The sequence below is a fragment of the Pongo pygmaeus genome, chromosome 4 (assembly GCF_028885625.2).
Source record: "Pongo pygmaeus isolate AG05252 chromosome 4, NHGRI_mPonPyg2-v2.0_pri, whole genome shotgun sequence".
Taxonomy (NCBI): Eukaryota; Metazoa; Chordata; class Mammalia; order Primates; family Hominidae; genus Pongo; species Pongo pygmaeus.
In genome coordinates, this window is record NC_072377.2 from 159,460,341 (window position 1) to 159,476,523 (window position 16,183).

Genomic DNA, 16,183 nt, shown 5'->3' on the forward strand with positions numbered 1-16,183 from the left:
GGAATCAGACAAATTCCAGACAGAACTGGGTTCAAGTCCGATTCCGCTGTTTGCTAGATGCATTGACCTTGGGAAACTCCCTTAAGCTCCCTGAGCCTTGGCTTCCTCCTGTGTAAAGTGGGCATGTGCTGATGTATGTTTGGAAGGACGTTATAAGGATAATGTGTAAACAGCTTGCCTTGGTGCCTGGGATATTGATGTTGCTCAATTAATACTAGCTGGAGTGGTGATGGTGATGACGAAACAATGAAGAAGGAGGGTCGGGAGGGTGTAGTGGATTAAAGATGGCAGCCAAATCTTAGTTACTTTCATCATTGAGGGGGGTGTCTAACTCCTCTTCCCTAGAATCTGTCCTGCTTTGACCCATAGAATGCGCCACAGTGACATTCTAGGAATTCCAAGATAGGTTATAAGAAGTCTTGTAAAGCTGGGCATAGTGGTTCATACCTGTAATCCCAGAACTTTGGGAGGCTGAGGTGGGGGTATCAAGTGAGGCCAGAAGTTCAAGACCAGCCTGGACAACACAGCAAGACCCTGTCTCCACAAAAAAATTAAAAATTAGCTAGGTGTGGTGGCACACACCTCTGGTTCTAGCTACTCAGGAGCCTGAAGCAGGAGGATTGCCTAAGCGCAGGAGTTGGAGGCTGCAGTGAGCTATGACCATGCCACTGCACTCCAGCCTGGACAACAGAACAATACCCTATCTCTTAAAAAAAAAAAAAAAAAAAGGCCGTGTAGCTTCTGCATAGACCTGGAATATTTCTCTTGGGATGCTCCCTCTTGGAACCCAGCACTGTGAGTCCAAATATCTGTCCCAAAATGACACTGTATAGTGGGCAGTGCCAGTAGCAGTCAAGTGGACTGCTAGTTACTAGCCAAATAATTATTCTTTCTTTTCTCTTTACTTACAGAACACCAATTCCGGTGGGAACAGCAATGTGCATGGCTAAAATATTACATTCCCTTATCCCATAACTTACAGGTAAGATTGGCCCATGAAACATGAGTGGAAATCTCGAGGTTTTTATGAAAAATGTATTTTTCCTTCCTTCTGTCTTGTTTTGACTCTTGCTTGGAGTAAGGATGTGACAGCTAAAGTGGAAGCAGCCATCTTGAGATCTATCAAAAAGGCTAAGAGCATCACGGTGACCTCAGTCTTGCCATCCTTTACCTGCCACAACTACCTACCTTCAGTTTTTTTGTTTTATACAAAACCAAAACAAATAAACCAAAAAAAATCTCTTTTTAAAGGCATTGTTATTGAGTTTTCTGTTGAGTGCAGCAAAACACAGTCCTGAAATAACACAGAAACACGTGCAGTTTTGCCTGATGGGCACCCGTTTCCCTTTCCTCTATAACAACTTCCTCATTTCCTTCTATGAAACCAGCCCCCCTCAACCACAATTCATTTGGTTGAATGAGGATCCAAAGCAGGGTATGTGAGCAGGCCTGGACAGTGAAAATAAAGTCCAGGATTTTTCCTAGAGATAATGAGAAATAAATGCTCTCTTTTTCAACTGAGTTTGCAAAGCTGTGAATTTAGGTCTAGAACTGCTGATGGCCACCATGACCCTGCTGGACAGTGTGTGTCAGAGAATGAAGCCAACACAGAGGAAAGCAGAGCTGAGATGAAGAGGAGTCCCAATGACTGACATTACCAGGCCCACGGAGCCACCTGGGCCTGAAGTTAGATCCCCTCAACCTGTCAGTTAACTGAGCCAATACATAATCTTTGCTTAAGCCCGTTAGAGTTGGGTTTATGTTCCTCACAACTCAAAGATTTTGGCTAATCCACAGAGTAAATTTTGTCATGAAGTTCCATGTTCTGACCCACTGTGCAACTCCCAGCTTACATGCAACCCTAGGTAAAGCAAATAGATACATAGAGATAGCTGGTGTATTAGTCTCTTTTCACGCTGCTTATAAAGACATACTGAGACTATGTAATATGTAAAGAAAAAGAGGTTTAATGAACTCACAGTTCCACATGGCTGGGGAGGCCTCACAATCATGGCAGAAGGCAAAAGACATGTCTTACATGGCAGCAGACAAGAGAGAATAACAGAACTTGTGCAGGGAAACTCCCCTTTATAAAACCATCAGATCTCGTGAGATTTATTCACTATCATGAGAATAGCACAGGAAAGACCTGCCCCCACGGTTCAGTTACCTCCCACTGGGTCCCTACCACAACATGTGGGAATTGTGGGAGCTACAGTTCAAGATGAGATTTGGGTGGGGACACAGCCAAACCATATCAGCTGGTTACTTTAGAATAAAATAAGTTCAGTGTTTCACATTTTCCATCTTTTTCTTACTTGTTGAAACCCCATTTCACATGGTCTTGGGAAGCAGAATTTATTCCAGTGAATCACCATGAAGGCACAAGCTTTCACATGTGCTTTCAGCAGCTGAGGCATCCTGGCCCTGGAGAAGCCCTTTCATAAGTCTTTCTCCACAAAGTGCCCTCCCCACCTACTCCTGAGCGAGGAAGCTGTCTCTCTCTGCTTCTGGGGGTATCATGGGAATCATAGAAAGGAATAACTTTGGAACCGATAGTGCTTGGTTTAAAACTCTATTCTGCTACTTACTTGCTGTGTGATCGTGGGTGAGTTACTCATCTCTCTGGTCTTCATCACTTCCACTACTAAAATAAAAAAGGAGACAATATTATTTGTCTCGGGATATTTTGACATAAATTATATATGATGCTAGTACAGAGTAAGTCCTCAAGAAATGGTAATTATTGTTATTAATAATAGCAAAATGGCCCAGTGCAGGGGCTCATGCCTGTAATCCCAGCACTTTGGGAGGCCAAGGCAGAGGATCACCTGAGGTCAGGAGTTTGAGACCAGTCTGGCCAACATGGTGAAACCCCATCCCTACTAAAAATGCAAAAATTAGCCAGGTGCGGTGGCATGCACCAGTAATCCCAGCTACTTGGGAGGCTGAGGCTGGAGAATCGCCTGAACCCAGGAAGCAGAGATTGCAGTGAGCTGAGATCATGCCACTGCACCCCAGCCTGGGCAATAGAGCAAGACTTCATCTCAAAATAATAATAGTAATAGCAAAACAAGGAGGACTGATTGAGCCCAAGAGTTCAAGGCTGCAGTGAGCTATGATTGCACCACTGCACTCCAGACTGGGCAACAAAGTGAGGCTCTATCTCTGAAAAAATAAAAATAAATAATAAATAAAAACAATAGGTCCAACACTGTGGCTCAACCCTGTTATCCCAGCACCTTGGGAGGCTGAGGCAGGTGGTTCTCCTGAGGTCAGGAGTTCGAGACCAGCCTGACCAACATGGCAAAACCCTGTCTCTACTAAAAATACACAAATTAGCCAGGCAAGGTAGCATGCACCTGTAGTCCCAGCTACTCGGGAGGCTGAGGCAGGAGAATCACTTGAACCTGGGAGATGGAGGTTGCAGTGAGCTGAGATTGCGCCATTGCACTCCAGCCTGGGCGACAAGAGTGAAACTCCGTCTCAGAAAAAATAAAACAATAAAAAAAAAGCAAAACATTTAGCACAATGCCTTGCATAGAACAAGCAGGCACTGAATAAATATTTGTTGAAATTTTGTAAGTTCAAGTCAATGTCATGAAAATGAGGTGGGGGGAAACTGTGGTATATTTTTAAACACTTTTAAAAATATTTAAAACAAATAACAAATCAATGCAAAGAGTAGACTTCGTTTGGACCTTCATTACTATAAGCCAACTGTAAACACAGATTTTTTTGGCATTCGGAAAATTCTAATTTGACTTGAGTATCAGGTGACATTAAGGAACTTTTAATTTTGGTAAGTGTAATAATCACTTTGTGACTAGATTATGCAAGAAATTGTTTCTCTGTTTTTTGAAATGCATACTGATGACTCTGGAGGTGACAGACACTGTGTCTGAGATTTGCTTTACAATACCTTCCCCTAAAAAAAAGAAAATTAAAGATGGGTAAGGTTAGATGAAGTAAGTATGGCAAAACGTTGATGCTTATTGAAGTTGGGTAATGGATACATGGATGTCAGTTGCACTCTGTACTTTTGTGTATGTTTGGAAATGTTCACAATTTAAAAAAAAAAACTTAAAAACAACAACAACAAAAAATGAGGCTGGGCGCAGTGGCTCACTCTTGTAATAACAGCATTTTGGGAGGCCAAGGAGGGAGGATCATATCGAGCCCAGGAGTTCAAGACCAGCCTAGGCAACATAGAGAGACCTCCATCTCTTCAAAAAAATTTAAAAATTAGCCAGATGTGGTGGTACTCTCCTGTAGTCCCAGGTGGCTGAGGCAGGAGGATTGTTTGAGCCCAGGAGGCTGAGGTGGTAGTGAGCCGTGATCGTGCCACTGCATTCCAGCCTGGGTGACAGAGTGAGATGCTGTCTTAAAACACACACACAAACACACACACACACACGCACACACACAAATGCTTCTTCTTGTCCAGGAACTTGGTTCTCACTCTCCGGGGCTCCTCACTAAGTTAGGCACAGGCTTGATGGTGAGTTAAACAGTCTATGATGCAGCTAAATTGGGGGTCTCAACCATGATGCCTCCTGGGCACAGGGGTCTCCTGGCAGGGACAGTTTCCCATCTGGAGCCACACAGACTGATGGAAGACCCCACGGACCACCCACCCCACCATGCCCACTTTGACACACACACAACTGGCCCAAGGACTAGTAGCAAACCACAGCTGCTTCTGACACAACCCCTAATTAGAGGAGGCCTGGTTGGGATTAAACTTCTTAAGTATATTATTTATTCAGGCTAGAGACCCATCGTGATGTGGCTTTTTATGACGACATCTAGAATTTGTGGTCACTTCAGAAATGCCCACCATTTGAGAAGTCTGCCATGAACTTCGGGAGGTTCCTTGAGGTCACTGGGAACTCTGGGCTGCCCCTGGAGAGCTCCTGGTTGGATCAAAAGGAAGGAACACAGCAGGGTGGGAACATGCACTGGGCGGGGAGTCAGGAGCCCCAAGCTCCACTCCTGACCCTGTAGCCTCTTTGGCAATGACCGCGGATAAGGCACTCAGGCAGGGTTAGAGGGGGACCTCTGGAGTTGCACAGACCAGGCACAGAACTGGTGCCAATTATGGGAGAAACAAAATACGTCCAAGCTCTTTCACTCACCTACTTTGCCCGTCTAAGCCTTGGTTTCCTCGTCTACCAAATGGGGAGGTGGACCTTCCTGAGATCCAACTGCATGCCACCTCCCTGACCTCCCTAAGAGGGTCCCACTCATTCACTCACTGCCCCAACACTTTGCCCAGTTTGCAGTCACACAATTATTTGTTTACTTGCTTATTCCCCATGTCCCTCTCCAGCCATCCCCACCCCCAACTCTCAGCTCCAGTGGTTGTGCTCTATTTTATCCCCATTCTATCCCTGGCACCCAACCCTGTGCCTGACAAAGTAGGCCTTCAATAAATATTTATTGGATGGAACCATGAACAGGTCTTGGCCCTGTGTTGACACTTAGTAAGTGCTCAATAAATTACAGTTGTGAATATGATCATTATTACTATCATTTCTGGGTTTCAGTTTTTCTCTGAAACATGAAGTTGCTCTTACTTATACCCCCAGATTTGGAATAGCCTTGGTGAGCCAAGACATAATGCAAAGAATTGCTGGCACTCCTTGCCTGGAATGCCAAGCCAATGCCAGTGAGCTGTCAGGCTGTAGGGGAACAAGGTTAAAATGGGTTCAGGGCCATAACCTAGACACAGCAGGGGAGGCATCTCTGTGAGACGATGGGCATGGTCTTTCTTTGCTTTGCTTTTCATTCTTCATGCAAGGGTTATGAATTTTATACTGTTGCACAACAAATTAAAGGGATTTGTATTTCACAATTTTCAAGAATCTTTTAACTGTTCTAGCCTGGTCTGACAATTGTGGCTTCCCCCTCTGGAATGCTACATGAAGACACTCAGGAAAGAGCACTGAAGTGAAGGGGAGTCCTCAGCTATGATTATGAGGACACCTACACACTCCTGGGTAGAGCACAGAAGACAAGGCATTCCCAAGGCTGTGGGAGGCAAAAATCAGTGGGGATGATGGAACAAAATGCTAGTGTTTATCTCCATCATCCAAGATCTATTCTCTCCTTCTACCTTAGCAACAGAACAGAATTGTCAATGTGCCCAGTTGAAAACTGAATTCCCCAGTCATCTTTGCGCATAGAGGAGACCAACAAGATCGAAGCAAAAGTCATTGGTTAGGACTTTCAGGAAAGTACCTGAAAGACAACTGACTAAGAGGGTAAGAGACAGATTGATGGTGCTTTTTTTTTTTCCGAGATGGAGTCTCCCTCTGTTGCCCAGGCTGGAGTGCAATGGCGTGATCTCGGCTCACTGCAAGCTCTGCCTCCCCGGTTCATGCCATTCTCCTGCCTCAGACTCCCAAGTAGCTGGGACTACAGGAGCCCACCACCACGCCCGGCTAATTTTTTGTATTTTTAATAGAGATGGGGTTTCACTGTGTTAGCCAGGATGGTCTTGATCTCCTGACCTTGTGATCCATCCGCCTCAGCCTCCCAAAGTGCTGGGATTATAGGCATGAGCCACCGTGCCCGGCCTGATGGTGTTTTTTTGATTTTCTCCTCCTTCTTGTGTATAATGCTAGAGCTCAGATGCAATGGCTGGAGTTCCAACAGCTATCTTGGGCCATGAGGTGACCTCAAGAATAGAAACCATGTACTAAAGATGGCAGAGCAGAAGCAGCCTAGGCTCTGGATGATATCATGGAGCAGCCATTCCCGTCATAGGCTGTCTAGCTGTAGGTTCTCAGGATAGGAGAAATTTGAAACTCAAATGTGTTGAAACAACATTAGTCAGATTTGTGTGATTGGAAGCTCAACACAACTTGTTACAGGCACAGGACTGATGGAGGAAAGGGTTTGGCACAGTATCCAACACATAGTGAGTAAATACATGGATGAAATAATTAACTCTTGGCCTGGCGCAGTGGCTCACGCCTGTAATCCCAGCACTTTGGGAGGCCAAGGCGGGTGGATCACTCGAGGTCAGGAGTTCGAGACCAGCCTGGCCAACATGGTGAAACCCCATCACTACTAAAAATACAAAAATCAGCCAGGTGTGGTGGTGCCTGCCTGTAACCCCAGCTACTCAGGAGGCTGAGGCACGAGAATCGCTTGAACATGGGAGGAGGAGGTTGCAGTGAGACGAGATCACACCACTACACTCCAGCCTGGATGACAGAGTGAGACTCTGTCTCACAAAAAAAAAAAGAAAGAAAGAAAGAAAGAAAAAAGAAAAGAAATAACGATTGACTAAGCTCAGGAAGGAAGGGTAGAAGGGAGGCAGGAAGAAGGAAGAGGAAGAAAAAGAGGAAGAGAGCCTGGGCGCGGTGGCTTACACTTGTAATCCCAGCACTTTGGGAGGCCAAGGCAGGTGGATCACTTGAGAGGCCAGGAGTTCAAGACCAGTCTGGACAATATAGCAAAACTTTATCTCTACTAAAAATACAAAAATTAGCTGGGCATGATGGTGCATGCCTGTGATCCCAGCTACTTGGGAGGCTGAGGCACAAGAGTCGCTTGAACCTGGGAGGTGGAGGTTGCAGTGAGCCGAGATAGTGCCACTGCACTCCAGTCTGGACAACAGAGCAACACCTGGCTCAAAAAAAGGGGGGGATTGGGTGGGGAGAGAAAGGGAGGAGGAAGAAGAAGGCAGTCTATGACAGCTCAAGAATATTTCTCTGTTCTGGAAGTGGGCTGAGGGTTTGAAATGAGGGATCTTTTGGGCAAATTCAAGCCCCGACCCACTCCATGCTTCACCCTTAGGTCACCTTCCTGGAAGAAGCCGTCACTACCATGTTCTCAACGACCGCACTGCCCCAGGTGCTGGGAGCTGACTCAACACAGAGCAGGGCCCAGACCAACAGCAGCCTGGACCCGGCCGCATGTCTGCTGCAGAGAGGCACTGCTCAAGTCTCCTTTCCTGTCTGCGCTAGTTTCTTCATCTTGATAGTAATGCAGACCCTCTGGAAGGGTCTTTCCAACTGTGAATCGAATGGTAAGATGTTTTCAAACTTGCCCCAGAGGTGGCTCACCTATGAGAAATGTAACCCCTATGTGCTGAGCAGGCACATTTTCCATCAGGACAGCCCAGATAGGCTGATATCATTACAACAGACATGGGGACTGAAGCTCCGGGGCTCACAAAGCTGAGGAGGGCAGAGCCAGCTTTTGGACCCTTAAGGGTCTGGGACACCAAAGCCGTGTTTTTAGCCTCTGCGTTTTACTCCCTTTCCAGACTTTTTTCTTCATCCCCTCCCTGAGTTGAGGCCCTGACAAGAGGAAGAAGCTGTATAGGAGTTGGGGACAAGTTGAGGGTTGTCCATGCCCCCAACACACATCCCGCCTCTGTCCCCAGCGTCTTCCCATCTCTGGCTCCAGTCCAAAGGCAGCTCCAGCCCACTCAGCCCCACCCAGGAGCCTCTGGGGGGAAAATAAATAACAATAAAATGGTAATAACTTGGGCTAAGCAAGAGCATGGGCAACAGCTTTAGTCAATTAACATTCCTTCAGGGTTTGAGGCGGGCCCCCTTCAGCGGCACCTCATAAATGTCAGGAGGGACTTGGAGGCGACTGGAGTTTCTCTGTGGCCTGGCTAAGGCCAGCTCCCTGAGCTGGGGTTGTCCAAGTGGCTTCTCCAGGAAGACAGGGGTACACACAGCCGTCCAGGGGCTGGAAAGAAGCCAGAGTGAACACCCTTACTGGGAGCCCTAGTCAGCATCACGTGGGATGGGGGACAGATTGATGGTGCTAACCAGAGGCCCAAGAACCTTCCTGATCCCATCCTGGGATGTGGTGGGACTTTCTGCACTGGGAAGCAGTGGCAAGGCGTGGTCAACCCCTCCCTGCTCTGACAAGAGGTAATAAAGCCTCAACCAATCTCCTCTCTTTGCCCAACTGCACTGTGGTGGTTAATTTATGTGTCAGCTCAACTAGGCCACAGGGTGCCCAGATATTTGGCTCACCACGATTTCTGGGTGTGTCTATGAGGGTGTTTCTGGACAAGATTAGCATTTGAATCAGTGGATTGAGTAAGGCACACTAGCCTCCCCATGTGGGAGGACCTCATCTGATCCACTGAAGTCCTGAATAGAACAAAAGGCAGAATAAGAAAAAATTTTCTCTCTTTCTGCTGGGACATTAGTTTTCTCCTACCTTCAGACTCAGGCTAGGACTGGAACTTACACAATTCATTGGCTCTCCTGGGTCTCAGGCTTTCAGACTCAGGCTGGGCTCCCCTGGGTCTCCAGCTTGCAGCAGATCTGAGGACTGGTCGGCCTCCAAAAGCACGTGAGCCAATTCCTTATAGCAAATCTCTTTATATGTCTATTTTCTATATCCATACCTATATCTTCTTCCCTTTACTCTGAATGCCCAGTCCATACACCTTAGCTTGTGGAAGGGATCTCCCCAGTTCCTACTTCCTCCTCCCTCCAAGCTCAGGTTCCCCGATGCCCCAAGCAGGGCCTGGACCCCTCTGATTCCCTCTCCATATTTTTCTTTCATAGCACATCTTAGATTGCGTGTCGCTTACTTTCTGTCCCCCCCAGGAGACTGTATGTCCAAGGCAGGGGCAGGGTCTGGCATGCACACTGCTGAGAGCCCACCATAGTGCCTTAAGAATGGGTGAAGAAACAAGGAGACAATGCCCACTTCTGCCTGAAGGCTCCCAGATGCCCAGTGGGATGGAGGGTTTCCTGGAGTCCCTGTGTGGTCCCTTTAGGGCAGCCCTTCTCAAAAACCAGAGGATCCCAAACCTGTAACAGAATCTCCTGGGCTGCTTGTGAAAATACAGGTTCCTGGCTCCACGGCCAGAGATCCTGATGGCTGGGAAAATGCATTTTGGCAAGCACCTTGCAAGATTCCCATGCAGAAGAAAAGCAGTGGCCCCTGGAGGGTGGGCCTGGAACCTTCTCTGGGCCCTCCCACCTCTGTCTGCCATAGTACACTGTCTGCCATAGTACCCTGTCTGGTAGAGGCTTCCTGGAAGATGCATCTCTCCCGGAGAGAAGAGTGGAAAGGATGGGACTGGAAGTCACTCGGGTCTGACATCCAGCTTGAGCTCTGTCCCCAAAGGAGCAGTATGACCCTTGGCAAATTGCTTCCCCTCTTATTCATAAAATGGGGGGTATAATACATATCCCAAGGGCTGTAGCAGGAATAACTGGAATTTTCTGCAGGGCTATAGAGTCATACGTGGTATACTATTACTGTATTCACCATTATTGTCACTATTGTAGTGATTGGCAGTTTTGGACAGAATCAAGGAGGGCTTTGAATGCCAGAAAGAAGGATAAACATTTAGATTTAATGTCACATACGTGTATTCATTCATTCATTGATTCAACCAGTGTTTACTGAGTTACTCCCATGTTCCAGTGCCAGGTTCAGGCCCTGGAGATAGAGACACTGCACCTGGCCTGAGAAGTCTCCCCTGGCCAGGGGCTACAGTGTTCGCAGGGCCAGGCAGCTCATGTGGGTGAGCGTCTAGGTGGGGCCTGCAGTGAACCAGGGCCAGAGTCCCCATCTGCCGAGGGCAACTGCCCCTCAGCCCCGTGCCAAAGAAGTCAGGCCAAATGGGTTGGAGCTTCTGATTTTACAAAAGCAGCTCAGAATTTGTATATGGCTGTTCTGATTTTTAAATGTTGCCCTCTAAGGCCGGGTGTAGTGGCTCACACCTATAATCCCAGAACTTTGGGAGGCCAAGGCAGGCGGATCTCTTGAGGTCAGGAATTTGAGACCAGCCTGGCCAACATGTGAAACCCCAACTCTACTAAAATACAAAAATTAGCTAGGCGTGGTGGCAGGTGCCTGTAATCACAGCTACTCGGGAGGCTGAGGCAGGAGAATCACTTGAACTTGAGGTTACAGTGAGCCGAGATTGCGGTGAGGTTGCAGTGAGCCGAGATTGTGCCACTGCACTCCAGCCTGGGTGACAGAGCAAGACTCTCAAAAAAAAAAAAAAAAAAAAAAGTGGCCTCTAATTTTAAAAATTAGTTTAAGCTGAGAACTGAAGAATTGAGTGAGAATTATGCAGGCCCTGAGAGGGGCAAAGCCTATTGGCCTATGGGGTACCCTCCCCAGAGGAGTAGCTTGGCCCCAGATCCTAGGTACTACTTCTCCCTGGGCAAATGTCCACTGGGACAAGGAGCCAGTCCTAGTCGGGCTAGGCCCACTCACCAGGAGGAACACCAATTCTGAGGAGGAACTGAAGGTGCTTCCAGAAGTGATCATCTGGGTGAAAGGTGACTTGGGAGTGCAAGAGCTTGAGGGAGGAGGAGACAGAAGTCCAGAGAGGGTTAAGACCAAAGCAAGGTTACACCGCAAATAACAGCCAACTGGAGTCAGAACACAGCCTACAGGCTCCCTGCCTAATACTCTTACCATTCTCCCAGGAAAGCTCACCATGTGTCTGTTCTTGGCTTGCTGCTGCTCTGTTCACATCCTGAGGGACGCTGGGATTAGGGCCAGCCAGGTGGGATCATAAGGCAGTGAAACACAGATACCAGCTCCATTTCTGAGAAGAGCAGATGTTCTAGCACAGAGGGTGGTCGGAGTACAGGGGACAAATGGTCATAATATAAAAAGCTGTTGAGAGGACAGGCACAGTGGCTCACACCCATCATCCCAGCAATTTGGGAGGCTGAGGCGGGAGGATCAAAGGAGCCCAGGAGTTCAAGACCAGCCTGGTGAACATAGGGAGACACTATCTCTACAAAAAAAAAAAAAAAAAAAAAAAAAAAAAAATTTTTTTTAATTAGCTGCAGTGACCTGTGATCATGCCACTGCATTTCCAACCTGGATGACAGACCAAGACCCTGTCTCAAAAAAAAACAAACAACAACATAACTGTCAAGGACCAGAAGCCACTAGAGGACCGAGGTGGAGTCTGAGCTTGCTTTGTATTCCCCTTTGCCCAACAGACACGCACAGAACTCACTCGGGGCTGAACAGGTGAGACATGTGGAGGTTAAATGCGTGTTGACTGACAAACTTGTTGTCTTGACCGGACTTCACAGACTTCACCTATGGAGTGCTCAGCCATGCTTGATGGGTGGAAGTCAGTATCTCCCCTGTCCTGGCAGATCCACTTTGGGGAACCCGGGAGAGTGGGGGGATTTCTCCCAGCTGGTGTGTTTGGGACATCAAGACCACCAGCGACCTCATAGCTGCCTCGGGCTGGTGCCACCTGCGCAGGCGGGCGTGAGCTGGGCCTGAGAGCTCCCACCAGGTTGGGGCGGTGGACGCCGAGGCAGGAGCCAAGTGCCGCGGAGACAGAGGTCGCGCTCCTGGAGGTTGGGCTCCTGTAGGAGCCCTAGCACCACCACAAGCCGCCTTGGACCACGCAGCTGCCAAGGTGCCGTGGCCCTTCCCGGCGCCTGGAGTGTGGGCATTGCGGGAGAGCGCCCCTGGAAGGCTCGCGGCCCCGAGTCCTGCGAAACAGACGCGCATGTTAAAAGCTGGCGTGGGCCGGGCGCAGTTGCTCACGCCTATAATCCCAGAACTTTGGGAGGCCGAGGAGGGTGCATGACCTGAGGTTGGGAGTTCGAGACCAGCGTGGCCAACATGGTGAAACCCTGTTTCTACTTTAAAAATACAAAAATAGCCGGGCGTGGTGGTGGGTGCCTGTGATCCCGGCTACTCGGGAGGCTGAGGCAGGAGAATCGCTTGAACCCGGGAGGCGGAGGCTGCAGTGAGCTGAGATCATGCCACTGCACTCCAGTCTGGGTGACAGAGACAGACTCCGTCTCAAAAAAAAAAAGAAAAAAGAAAAAAATGCTGGCATGGCAGGAGGAGGAAAGCAGAAGGTGATGGGACTTCGGGAAGGCCATGGCGTCATTGATGAGCCACCCAGCAATAAAGAATAAAGTGCATTTTGAGCCTCTGGTCCTCGTTTCTTTGTCTCCTCCTAGTGGACATCAAGGGAGCTTTAAAACATTTTAAAGGAGGAAGTTAAGATACCTTTATTTTCCTTTTCCCTGCCTCCCTCCCGGTCTTCCTCCCTCCCTTTCTTAAACCTTGCTTTATTACTTGTCTTTCTTTCTTTTTCTCCTTCCCTCTCTCCCTCCCTTCCTTTCTTCCTTCCCTCTCTTCTCTCCCTCCCTCCATCCTTCCTCCCTCCCTCCCTCCCTTCCTTCCCTCCTTCCTTCCCTTCTTCCTTCCTTCTCCTCCCTCCCTCCTTCTTCCTTCCCTCCTCCCTCCCTCCTTCCTTCTTTCCCTTCTCCCTCCCTCTTTCCCTCCTAGCCTCCCAAAGTGCTGGGATTACAAGCATGAGCCACCGCACCTGGCTAACCAATCTTTTATTGATGGATGTTTAAGCAGCTTCCAATATTTTCTTATAAACAATATTGTAATGAGCATCTTTCATTACATAAGGATAAGTTCTCAAAGGGCAACCTCTAGGTTGAAGAGGTGACAACCTCTAGGTGCCATAGCACATTAAATTTTGATATATATTGCTAAATTGCTGCCCAGGCAAGTTTTACTCATTCCCACTCCCTACACCTCCCTCCAAGCAATGTATAGAGCATCTATTTTTCCATTTACTCACAAACACTGGGAATTGTCATTTTTCTTCTTTTTTTTTTTTTTAAGAATAGAGATGGGATCTCACTATGTTGCCCAGGCTGATCTCACTCCTGAGCTCAAACGGTCCTCCTACCTTGGCTTCCCAAAGTGCTAGGATTACAGGTGTGGTCTACCATGTCCAGCTAGAATGGTCATTTTTAATTTCTGCCAGTCTGCTAGGTATAAAAAGTTATCTTTTTTTTTTTTTTTTGAGATGGAGTTTCCCTTTTATTGCCCAGGCTGGAGAGCAACGGCATGATCTCAGCTCACCACAACCTCCACACCCCGGGTTCAAGTGATTCTCCTGCCTCAGCCTCCCAAGTAGATGGGATTACAGGCATGTGCCACCACACCCGACTAATTTTGTATTTTTAGTAGAGACAAGGTTTCACCATGTTTTTCAGGCTGGTCTTGAACTGCAAACCTCAGGTGATCTGCCTGCCTTGGCCTCCCAGAGTGCTGGAATTACAGGCGTGAGCCACCATGCCCGGCCAGCTATCTCATTTTAATTTGTGTTTCTTCTATAACCAAAGTGGTGAAATAGAAACATAGGTTTTCTTTATGCCTTCTTTTTGTTTGTTTGTTTGTTTTTTGTTTATTGTTTATTGTTTGTTTGTTTGTTTGTTTTGAGACAGGGTCTTGCTCTGTCTCCCAGGCTGACGTACAGTGGCGTGACCTCGGCTTACTGCAACTTCCATCTCCCAGGTTCAAGTTAAGTGATTCTCATGCCTCAGCTACCCAAGTAGGTGAGATTGCAGGCGTGAACCACCATGCCCAGCTAATTTTTGTATTTTTAGTAGAGATGGGGCTTCACTATGTTGGCCAGGCTGGTCTGGATCTCCTGGCCTCAGGTGATCCTCCTACCTCGCCTCCCAAAGTGCTGGGATTACAGGCATGAACCACCACACCTGGCCTACCTTGCTCTTTCCTAATATGTATTTCCGACACAATATTCTCTTAATTATATAAAATAAGCCTTTATACTAATTCGTGTTATTTGATAGAAGTGCCCCTCGTAGGTCTTCTAGTTTCATAAATTTCCTATCCTTTGCTCTCCCATGTGACTCTAGAATAAGTGTATTAAATTTTGCAAAAGATTTTGATAATGTTTGATTGGATTGCTTTGTACTTACGGATTAAACTGGGGAGAACTAACATCTTTTTTTTCTTCTTTTTGAGACGGAGTTTACATCTTGTCGCCCAGGCTCCGCTTTCTTGGTGGATGGCAACTTCATCTGTTCTTCTGATACCACCATTTTGTTCACCTGGCGAGTCAATGATGCTCGATTGCAGGTTTTCTGTCTCCGTGGAGGCACTTTTCTTTGCATCTTGGATGGGTTCATTGTAGAACTTTAAATATTTAGTGGGTATCCAAACATGACGCTGATTTTCTCCTTGTGAAACACAAGCAAAACCTGTCCCCCATGTTATCACCTTACCTATTTCCCATGTCTTATTTTTAATGTCTTTCCACCAAATCAGTTTTCCCTCATGTGGGCTGTTTTTTTTTTTTTTTTACCAGTAAAATGTTGTTCTGCAGAAGTAGTGGTCTGATTTTTATAAATGTTTAAAAAATTTAAAGAGTGCTAGATTAAGTTGTATCTGGGGAGTGTTATACTTCTTACTTTCTTTTTTCTTTTTTTTTGTTTAACTAATTGAGCTTTGAGTGTTCTATTAGTTCTTTCAATTATGGCCTGTCCTTGGTAATTAAAAGGGATTCCTGTTGTATGTGTAATTTTCCACTTATTTAAGAATTTTTGAAATACTTTACTACAGTATGCTGGCCCATTATCTGTTTTAATTTTTTTCTGGAACTCCCATGACAGCAAAACAAGATAATAAATGTCTTTTAACATGGGGAGTACTTTCTCCTGTCTGGCAGGTTGCCCATATGAAATGTGAATAAGTATCAACTGTCACATGGACAAATGACAATTTTCCAAGTGAAGGTACATGTGTGACATCCATTTGCCATAATGCATTAGGACATAAACCTCTGGGATTAATTCCTGCCTCCTGAGTAGGCAGGTGTAGGACTTGACACTGAGTACAATGTTGTACAATATTTTTTGCCTGTTTCCATGCGATATCAAATTTATTTTTTAATCCTGTTGCATTTACATGAGTCAGGGCATGAAGTTCTTGTGCTTCCATGAAGGCAGATGATACTAGCAAGTCAGCTTGTTCATTTGCTTTAGTTAAAGGCCCTGGTAAATCAGTGTGTGCTTGAATATGAGTAATATAAAATGGGAAATTTCTTTTTCTTACAGTTTGTTGTAACAAATTAAACAGCTGATTTAACTGATCATCCATACTATATTTGATTAGGGCTGTCTCAACATCGTTTGTAGCCTGTACTACATATGTGTAACAGTCAATTAATTTGTCTCTCGTTTCTGTAGCACACAAAATATCATCAACATAATGAATGATATAACAGTCTGAAAACTTGTTTCTAACTGGTTGAAGAACCTGAGCTACAAAAGTCTGACAAATAGTTGGACTATTAAGCATTCCCGGAGGCAACACTTTCCACTGAAACGTAGTGGCTGGTTCTTTATTATTTATGGCT

The 16,183-nt window shown here is 46.6% G+C and overlaps 1 long non-coding RNA gene across 1 annotated transcript; it reads left to right on the top strand.

The window, feature by feature from the left end:
* Positions 1–9,149: 9,149 nt before the first annotated feature.
* Positions 9,150–15,338, top strand: LOC134739565 (uncharacterized). The gene is made up of 3 exons (XR_010126341.1): positions 9,150–9,333; positions 14,247–14,357; positions 14,791–15,338. It is a non-coding gene; the product is annotated as an uncharacterized LOC134739565 (long non-coding RNA).
* The last annotated feature ends 845 nt before the right edge of the window (positions 15,339–16,183 follow it).